At 40.9% G+C, this 8,835-nt stretch overlaps 1 long non-coding RNA gene across 3 annotated transcripts; it reads right to left on the minus strand.

Annotated features, from left to right (window-relative positions):
• Positions 1-310: 310 nt before the first annotated feature.
• LOC120400367 lies at positions 311-8,164 on the minus strand. Of its 3 annotated transcripts, none has more exons than XR_005595777.1 (3): positions 8,064-8,164; positions 4,209-4,375; positions 311-455 (listed from the first exon to the last, which is right to left on the minus strand). It is a non-coding gene; the product is annotated as an uncharacterized LOC120400367 (long non-coding RNA). The 3 variants fall into 3 exon arrangements; XR_005595778.1 differs by lacking the exon at positions 311-455 and adding an exon at positions 1,007-2,804; XR_005595779.1 differs by lacking the exon at positions 311-455 and adding an exon at positions 1,812-1,881.
• Between the last annotated feature and the right edge of the window lie 671 nt (positions 8,165-8,835).

Genomic DNA, 8,835 nt, shown 5'->3' on the forward strand with positions numbered 1-8,835 from the left:
AGGGGAGGTGAAGTGATTTGCCCAAGGTCACCTAGCAGGGCAGTGGCTAAGCCAGGAATAGAAGTCAGGTCTGTTACCTCTTGGTAGGAGGTACTCAGCCCCTTGCAGGCAGTATTGAGCCCAAAGTCAGTGTGGGGTAGATACCCATTTAAGCTATACACATTCAACAAAACTGAATGAATTCAAGGAGCTCCCAGTAATGTTGCAATCAGCCCAAAAGGGACATGACATTTCCAGTTCTCCATGTTTTTCCCTACTTGGTAGAATACAATAAAGCATAAAATCATCACATAAGACTTCATATGGCTGGTGCCTTATATAGGAAATTCCCATGATCTCTTTTGTCTTTTAACAGTCCAGCAAAATCTGCTTCCATATAATGGTGCACCAGGGATCAACATGTATCTGAGTTTCGTAGAATATCTGCAGGATCCAAGATGATATACCTGCATAGCCTGGGGGGAATTAGACATCTGGAAGATTTAGTAATTCATTTTAATCTAAACTTATGTCATTTAAAGGCTTATGGAAAGGTTTAGCTCCTGTCTGAAGCACACTTCATAGTGTTATGTCAAGCAATAATTTTAGTGCAGAATTGGAACATAATTTTTGAAAATACAAAACTCTTGATGTAATCCTTTTGCAATGTAAGTTTCCATGGGAAAGAATATTGCTGTTCAAGATCCATTTTACTATTAAATCCATTATTATATTTTACTGTTACTGTTATTTTGATTTTTCCTTCTGGAGCAGGATAATGTTACTGTCTAAAGGACAGGCTGTAATCCATTGTTTTAATTACATTAAAATAATCAAATTACTGTAACTCAGAGCACAGTGTTCTTAGTATTTGTATTGGATCAGTGTTTAATTATGATCATATTTATTTATTGATTTTAATATCTTTTTATCAACGCTCAAAGCACTTTACTGAATTACAAGTGCTATACACACACGCACACAGGGTTGGCTTCATCAACTAGCCAAAATGCAGCCCCATCTGGAGTGGGATGCAGCAACCCCTGAGTTCCAGCAATACCATGCAACAGGAGGGCTGGTCAAAATGTTTTCACTGAAACTTTTTTTGATTTTAAAAAAATAGGGTTTTCAATTAAATGAGAATTTTCACAAAGTGTCTGCTTTCCTTGAGAATTTTCAGTTTTTTGTCAGAAATACATACACACACACGTTTTTTGGTATAAATAAATCTGGTTTTGGTTTTTGAACAAATAGGATTTTTCCAATGGACAATTTGATGAAAGGAATTTTTTTTTAAAAATTGTCAACATTTTCCATGGGCTAAAGAAAACATTTCCTGACCAGCTGTATGCAACAGAGAAGGAACAGAAAGTAAAGAACAGCAACTTATCCAGCTAAAGCAAATGGAGAACTTAGGTCAGTAGAATTTAGCAATGAAGCTAGAGCTAAAACTTGGACCTCTCATGGGATTTTAAATGACAAATGGTGGGTTTTGGGGTTTATATCCATTCTGAAATCCAGCGTCTCCAACAGCATTGTGCTCCCAAATACCAAGTGGGGAGAGTGGTGTACAGGCAAAAATGCTACCAGCTCAGCATCCCATTTTTCTGTAGCCCCATGTTTTTTTCTGGAGACCCCCCAACAGAGTATTAATTCAACCAAACCTACTTAGCTTGTAAGATCTAATGAGTTCAAAGGCTAAGATGGCACATATCTCAATAACTGCATCCAGAGTGTGCGTGTAGTAAATTAGTAAAGAACATAATGCATAGTTATTTTCACCCATTTATAACTTTACTTATTTATATTTGCAGTTCGCATGCAGTTTGGATCATGGAAATAAACTAGTCAATATGTAGGCAATTTCATGTTCAGGTTCTTGTGCATCAGGATGCTGCTGCGCTGTTTGAGACACAAATATTGTACGAGAATTTCTTTCTTCCTTTAAAATATTTTGCTTGTAATAAAAAAAAATACTCCCAAAACATTTCTACTGGATGAAGGTTTTCTAAAAGTTTTTACTTCTGCTATATCAGAATGTTGGGCCAAAATTGATTTAGTATTGTCATAACTTCTCTTCATTCTGCCAGTCAGAATGAAACTGTATATTTCGAAAACACAGTAAAAATAATCTGGCTTTTATGCAGCTTTAGGGCATCTAGCATTATTGCAAAAAACAAAATAAATGTATAAACATTAATCATTTTTCTACATAACCCAAATTCCCTATGCAATAAAACTAAACGTATATAGTTAAATGTGTAAAAATATCCTTATCCCACCTCCAACATGAACCAGCTATAAAGCAGCCAACACTAACAGTTTTACATAAAAGCAAGTCCAATAAAATTTGTCTCCCTTCCTTTTGCTTCAAAAATGAAATAGGTAAAGGAAATCAAAGTAGCAAGTCACACATCCGACAAAAAGCATATTACTTCATTAACAAGCATAAAATAGTTCATTAATAAGAATGGTAAATTACCACTCTTTTAGAACTTGATATTGTGTACTGCTGAGCACTCTGGTCCCTGATCCTCCAAAGTACTTAAGCATGTGCTTAATTTTAAGCAGGGCCAGCTCCAGGCACCAGCAAAGGAAGCAGGTACCTGCGGCAGCCAATCGAAAGGGGCAGCAGTCTGTCTGTTGTTGGGGCAGCACGTCCGGGTCTTCGGTGGCAATTCGGTGGCGGGTCCTTCAGTCCTTCACTTCTTCTTCAGCGGCCACTCAATCGCTCTGCTTCAGTCTTCGGCGGCAATTCGATGGCAACTCAATCTTTTTTTTTTCCTTCGCCGCTGTTTGGGGCAGCAAAAAAGCTGGAGCTTGCCCTGATTTTAAGAACGTTTAGTAGTTCAATTGATTGATAGATTAGGGACAGAGTGCCCAGCACCTGGCAGGACTGAACTCTTAGGACCCAATTCTGCAAAGATTTATGCATGTACTTAATGTTAGGCACTAGGAGTAGGCCCATGGACATCAGTGGGATGGCTCAGTGTGTAAACATTAAGCAGCAGTGGCAGCTCTCCACATCTTTGAAGGAGTGGGGTCTTAGCTGTCATGTTGAGAAAAGTGTACCCTAAGCGCAACACTAGAAAGAACAAACTCCTGGGTTCTAATCCCTGTCCAGCCACTGATTTTTCTGTGGGCATGTACCTCAGGTGCCTCATCTAGGAAATGAAGACAGTACTTCTGCAGGAAGTTACGATGGTTGATTAATGTTTGTAAAGCACTTTGAGTTGTTTGAATAAAAGGCATTATGGGTAAAATAGATGCCTGTGCAGAAGGCCAGCACAAGATTTATGTCAATTTGAGGGCCTGAATGGGACTTGGTGCATAGGCCTCAAATTGTCTGGCTGGTCCATACTTTGCTTTTAACTAACAAAAGGATAAATATCCACACAAGGAAATGCAGCACTTTATTAATAAACTTTAATAGTTGTAAAATAGTTGAAAGTAAGAGTAATGATTTGCAGTTACTGATTTCCTGATTAAATTATTTGTAATCCAGTTGATTTGGAATATACTTGATCCTGTGCAGGTGTAATAAATAATCCAATAAGGAAGAAAGAAATAGCAGGATTTCTGCTTGCTATACATATAGTTCCAACTCTGCCCTCATAGTTTTGGATGTTTAGATGCCACAAGGACAGACACCTTAAAAACCCAAGAATAGATGGATGGATAGATGTCGGATATGTTTTTAATTTCCCTGAGGCCCTTTTCAGGGCACAATCCAAATGTAAATGTTCTAACCCTTAGCATCTTAAGAGTTTCTTCAGTTTCCTTCACAGCTCCTACAGTCTTAGTCTGTCTGAATCTAAAATATTCCAGGATTTACCCCTCAGCCTGAAACCAGAGATTTCATAATCCCTGAATGCAAATTAAGTAGTACTCAAATGGTGATTTTGATTGGCTGTTAGTCTCCTCAAATTCTTTGTCTAATCCTCTTGCTGCATTTCTACTGTTTCCTCCATCCTCGATGTGCACAGAGAATGCTCCATCTGAGAGAGGTATTGAAACTCATGCCTAAATTGAAAGCAACGGGACATTTCACATGCTTAAAGTTAGGCAGGTGCTTAAATACCTTGATGAATCAGGGCTTAATTCATTTATACTTAAATTGTACAAATGTTTAAACAGGCAGAGAAATAAAGCACTTTAGCCCAAACCCTGTCAAGTTATCAAACAAATTCAAATATTATAGCATAGACAGAATAACTTTAAACTCTTACCAGAGATTTTTTTTTAATAACTCCAAACAAAACTTCTTTGTAGCACCAACTACTGAAATTGGGAGACATTAGGGCCAAACTTCCAAAGCCTTCACTGTAACTCTGTTAAATTGTCATTGTTTTTCTCTGAGGGTGGTTGAGGATGAATTCATCAATCATGCAAATCCCTTTGGAAATGAAAGCAAGTATTATTGTTGTTGTTTATTAATATTCAGCCCTTTGGGGCATTAAGGCTAAAATAAAGACCCTGAAGGTCATCTTCCTCTTTTTAATAGCTGTGATTTGCCTGTCTCATTGCCCCCTTAGTTTTATTATTCTGTCTAAGCCCATAAATCATGTTAGCGATAAGTATTTTAAGAGGAGAACAATCACTCTATCAGTGGGAGAGTTGACATCATTCCTCTTCATTGCCTTTGTGTTCAATTATTCTTGTCCTTAATGGACTTATTGTTCCCTCTCAATATAAATCATACTTCATGGACATGTAAAATTAAATGCAAGAAAATCAGCTCCTCATTCAATTGCTTGATGAGCCTGAGCAACAGAAGTAGTTGATAGCATTCTATTACCTGGAGAGCACATTAAAGAATTATCTTTTTAGGCAAGAAATGGTTTATGCCATTCATGTACTTTAGTGTGCACCATGTAGCCATGGCAGGCAGTGTGATCTAGTGGATAGGGCACTGGCCTGTGAATCAGGAGACTGGGGTTCTTCTACAGACCAGCTGTGTGACCTTGGGCAAAAGCACTTCACTTCTCTGTGCTTTTGTTTCCCCACCTTCCCCTTGCCTGTTTAGATCATTAACCCATTAAGGCAGGGACTGTGTTTGTACAGTACCTAATGTAATGGAGTCTTGATTTTATTTGGAGCTAGTGCAATGCAAACAATAAATAACAATAATAATGTAACCAAACAACAGTTGTACAAGGTATTTTTGTATTCTAAAGGGCTCAGTTGTGGCTTTGCCTAGAGCTTGAGAATCACAATCTGGTCACTGGTTCCTACCTTGCTTTGCTTCACCCTTTGTTCTGGCTCAGCAGTGCTGGCTGGCATGTTGGAGGGTGGGGGAAGAGGGAGAAGAAGGAATGGAGCCAATGAGCACTCTGACTACTGCCTGTTCCTGCCCAGCTGATGGGTGAGAGGGGAGAGAGTAGTCCCTCTACGCTCCCCCCAGATTGCTACCTGTCATATTAGTTGCCTATGAAGGGGTGTCTTATGCCCTCTTACTCACCTTTCTAGGTTCATAGCCAGTGTCATGACTGTACCAAAACAGAGCTAATACTTTCACCACTCTAAGTAGCAAGAGTCACGTTAATGAAGCTGAATTTTCAGAACTAGGTGGAGATGAGGCCAGTGAGTCCTAAAGAGGTTGCCAAACGTTTTTATGTGAGCTCCTGTCTGTGTTTAAAGGCAGTTAGGCTTTCCATTTGCAGTTACTTCAATGAGGAAAGTACATTTTTCATAAATGAACTCATTATAATCATTATCTTATTAGTGTGTATTTTAAAAGAAGTTGAAGAGACAATTCTGGAGGGAGGAGGAATTATTTTCCAGGTTGCATTGCTCAGCACATTTGAGTTGGGATGTAAGGACCTGCTTTCTGGGAGAATCCAGGTGATTGCTAGTAAAGAGCTGGCAATGTTCCTTTCTCCTCTCCATTTTGTCAAGCAGAATGATGGTTTAAAATTCAAACAAATAATGGGAATATTTCCAAGTTCCCTCGTTAGAGTGAGCCCCATGATTTCTCTTAGTCAAATTAAATTGTAAGCTTTTCAGAACATGTTCCCTGTTCCTGTATGTTTGTACAGCCCCCAGCACAATAGGATCTGGTTTCCGATGAAGCCTTTTGACACTACTGCAACACAATCCTCATAATACTTTTTGAAGTTCTTCTACAATGCTGCAAGCACAAGAGCAACAGGCAAGAAATTTGACCATAGGTGGAAAACATCAAATAGCATGGATGTGGCAATAGCATTTGTGACAATATCAAAAGATAAGGCCAAATCTTCAGCTGGTGTAAATTGCATCGCTCTGTTGACATCAGTGAAGCAAGGCTCATGTCCACCAGCTGAAGATTTGGCCCTCTGAGTCAAATCCTTCTCTTTACTCAAATAGTCCCATTGAAGTCAATAGCTATGCTGTAATCAATGCTTATTACACCTGTCATAACTGACTCCCTGTTACTTGTTCATTGTGTCCACCTGTGGTCTGTCATCTTATACTTAGATTGTAAATTCTTTCAGACTGATATTGTCACTACATGATGTGTGTAGTGTCAAGTACCTAACACAAAGTGACTCTGATCTCTGGTTGCAAACTCTACATACTAACAAAATACAAATAATAATGTTTCATCTGAACAAATGGAGTAGGTTTTGGCCTTTTATCGGATTTAAAGCTAAAGACTTTTCACTCTTACCCAGTAGAATAGAAGTCAACCCTTATTGTCTTTTTAATACATGGCCATTTGGAATGGATTGATTGGTCAAAGCTTATTTTGTCCACTACAGCTGTTGTCTATTCTAAGCATCTTTAATGAGACCAGAGTTCAGGAGGCAAGGGAGACAGAAGGGAAACCAGCAGGGAATGGGAAGCCAAGACATGGGTTTAGGAAGTGAAAGATGTGGCAAGTGGGAGCAAAAAAAATCAATGGAAGAGCCAAGATTTAGGTTCAGGTTTTGGTACAATCTAATCCAGTGAAGATTGTGAGTAGCTGGTTGCCTATTTTTTTTAAATAGGAAGACAGCACAAATCTGTTCATCTTCATGCAACTTATTTGCATATTCTACATACAGAAATACAGACAGCAATATTCTTGGGGCTAGGGAGGTTTTGACTGTGTTCAAATTATTTTAAAGAAACTGATGGTATTTATGCCAAACTACCATTACTTGCAATCCTCTTGGGAAACTTACCAGGTCTGTAAATTTTACAACTGATGTTGATGATCTATTCTACACTCCCGATTTTAAAGAGGTTCATTTTTTTATTGTTAATGATGAACGTAGTGCTTGCGCTTCGCAGTCCTGGGTATTGAAATCCTTTACTTAACCACAGAATAGGCCTGGCCCAAGCAACAGTACTGCAAACTTTCATGCCCTGTCCTACCAAGTGTCCCTCAGTCCTTCTGGTGAGCACTTTAGGGCATGAGAATAGTTCATTCTCCATGTCTGTTCAATCATTGGCCTGTCATTTGAGACTGCCAACTAACGCCAGTTGTGGTGGTAGCTTTTGCACTTTTGCATTGTGGACACTTATCCACTAGGTATTGGGCTGAGATTATCAATTCATTTCTTGCAGAGCCCTGCAAGAAATCTGGTGGTAAAAGGTTTAATCAGTACTGTGATGCTTTGGGGGTTCATCCACACCAATAAGGTGTTCTGTCACCACCTGCCATGTAACCCTGGGTACTTCTGTGTTATGCAGCTTTGGCTCAGAGCCCTGAAACCAGCAGCCTGCTCACAGTACAATGACCTCATCCTGGGTTCCACCTGCAGGGTGACACCAACAGCTCTTCCAGCCCCATATCCCCAATACAGTCTCCCCTGCAGTGTCCAGTCCCTCTCACTGGATGCTCACAGAAGTTATTAAGTTTCCTGCCTTCAAAGAGATAGAACATACATCAGCCTGTTAGTTTAATGGATGACTTTACCCTTTAGTTTAATACACAGCACTGAAATGGTTTTGTAATAAAACAAGAATAATTTTATTAACAAAGGACAGATTTAAGTGATGAAAGTAAGAACAGAAAACAAAGCTATGGTTACAAGTAAAACATGACCACACACGCTTTCTAGTTACTAAAACTTAACTTCAGCAAGTTATAATCTTTGTCTAAGCAGGTATCTCACCTGTGCTCTTGATTTTCAGGCCAAGAGGATTCCCTTTTTTGAGCTCAAAGGGCACTGCTCCTTTTTTGTCCCTGTAGCAGGGTAACCACCCTGCTCCTGCCCTGAAGGGCTTAAAACAGCCCAGGAGAGGGCTGTGGCTGGGGCAAGAAGCCTGGGCTGATTGGGGAAGTAGGCTCAGCTGTGGCCAAGCCTCAATCAGGCCCAGCTGGCCCCTATAAGAGGCAGTGAGCCAAGAGCCCAGTCAGTCTCTCTCTGCCTATAGAGGGAGAAGGGCCTGGCTGCAGGGAGCTAGAGACTGGGTACCTGAGTGGAGCAGGGCTGAGGAAAGGCGGAGGAGCTGGGGAGCTCCAGCCTGGAAAGCCCCAGGCTGCAGCCTAGCAGAGGGCTAACAGGTCCTGGGGGTTGCAGAGGGCAGCCCAGGGGTAGGCCAAGGCAGTAGGTCCTAACCCAACCTTGCCAGTGATGAGTAGGCTGATACTGCAGTCTGCCCCAGGGCGTGGGGCTAGACAATGACTGGCAGTAGCCTTATACTGAGGTGAGGTGGGGATAGAGGGTGGGAGTTCCCCAGGGAGGGGAAACCCTAAGACTGAGGGGTTACTGCCAGGGGGTAGCATGGCAGACAACAGGGCACTGGGTCCAGGAGGGACATGGGGCCAGAGGACAGGTGGATCACTGGCCTGCAGAGGGCGCTCCGGAGCTGGAATGAGCTAATTCCCAGAAGTCACCAGCAGGAGGCGCCGCAGGGGTGAGGCCCCTCCTCTACAGTCCCCTA

Source organism: Mauremys reevesii, linkage group 3, assembly GCF_016161935.1.
Source record: "Mauremys reevesii isolate NIE-2019 linkage group 3, ASM1616193v1, whole genome shotgun sequence".
Classification (NCBI taxonomy): Eukaryota; Metazoa; Chordata; order Testudines; family Geoemydidae; genus Mauremys; species Mauremys reevesii.